This window comes from Bison bison, unplaced genomic scaffold (assembly GCF_000754665.1).
Source record: "Bison bison bison isolate TAMUID 2011002044 unplaced genomic scaffold, Bison_UMD1.0 scf7180017864134, whole genome shotgun sequence".
NCBI lineage: Eukaryota > Metazoa > Chordata > Mammalia > Artiodactyla > Bovidae > Bison > Bison bison.
Window position 1 is genome coordinate 4,989,496 of NW_011494706.1, and position 1,637 is coordinate 4,991,132.

A 1,637-nucleotide genomic window follows, 5' to 3' on the forward strand; every position below is an offset into this window, starting at 1 on the left:
AAAGTTGTACTTTTCTAAGTAATTTGTCCTATTTCTTCCTACGTTGTCCTATTTTATTCGCATATAATTGCTGATAGTAGTCTCTTATGATCCTTTGTATTTCTGTGTTGTCTGTTGTGATCTCTCCATTTTCATTTCTAATTTTATTGATTTGAGTTTTCTCCCTTTGTTTCTTGATGAGTCTGGCTAATGGTTTGTCAATTTTATTTATCCTTTCAAAGAACCAACTTTTGGCTTTGTTGATTTTTGCTATGGTCTCTTTTGTTTCTTTTGCATTTATTTCTGCCCTAATTTTTAAGATTTCTTTCCTTCTACTAACCCTAGAGTTCTTCATTTCCTCCTTTTCTAGTTGCTTTAGGTGTAGAGTTAGGTTATTTATTTGACTTTTTTCTTATTTCTTGAGGTATGCCTGTATTGCTATGAACTTTCCCCTTAGGACTGCTTTAACAGTGTCCCACAGGTTTTGGGTTGTTGTGTTTTCATTTTCATGTTTCTATGCAAATTTTGATCTCTTTTTTGATTTCTTCTGTGATTTGTTGGTTATTCAGCAACCAATTTGTTGGTTCTTCAGCCTCCATATGTTGGAATTTTTAATAGTTTTTCTCCTGTAATTGAGATCTAATCTTACTGCACTGTGGTCAGAAAAGATGCTTGGAATGATTTCAATTTTTTTGAATTTACCAAGGCTAGATTTATGGCCCAGGATGTGATCTATCCTGGAGAAGGTTCCATGTGTGCTTGAGAAAAAGGTGAAATTCATTATTTTGGGGTGAAATGTCCTATAGATATCAATTAGGTCTAACTGGTCTATTGTATCATTTAAAGTTTGTGTTTCCTTGTTAATTTTCTGTTTAGTTGATCTACCCATAGGTGTGAGTGGGGTATTAAAGTTTCCCACTATTATTGTGTTATTGTTAATTTCCCATTTCATACTTGTTAGCATTTGTCTTACATATTGCGGTGCTCCTATGTTGGGTGCATATATATTTATAATTGTTATATCTTCTTCTTGGATTGATCCTTTGATCATTATGTAGTGACCTTCTTTGTCTCTTTTCACGCCTTTGTTTTAAAGTCTATTTTATCTGATATGAGTATTACTATTCCTGCTTTCTTTTGGTCTCTATTTGCATGGAAAATCTTTTTCTAGCCCTTCACTTTCAGTCTGTATGTGTCCCCTGTTTTGAGGTGGGTCTCTTGTAGACAACATATATAGGGGTTTTGTTTTTGTATCCATTCAGCCAGTCTTTGTCTTTTGGTTGGGGCATTTAACCTATTTACGTTTAAGGTAATTATTGATAAGTATGATCCCGTTGCCGTTTACTTTATTGTTTTGGGTTCAAGTTTATACACCGTTTTTGTGTTTCCTGTCTAGAAAATATCCTTTAGTATTTGTTGGATAGCTGGTTTGGTGGTGCTGAATTCTCTCAGCTTTTGCTTGTCTGTAAAGCTTTTGATTTCTCCTTCATATTTGAATGAGATCCTTGCTGGGTACAGTAATCTGGGCTGTAGGTTATTTTCTTTCATCACTTTAAGTATGTCTTGCCATTCCCTCCTGGCTTGAAGAGTTTCTATTGAAAGATCAGCTGTTATCCTTATGGGAATTCCCTTGTGTGTTATTTGTTGTTTTTCCCTTG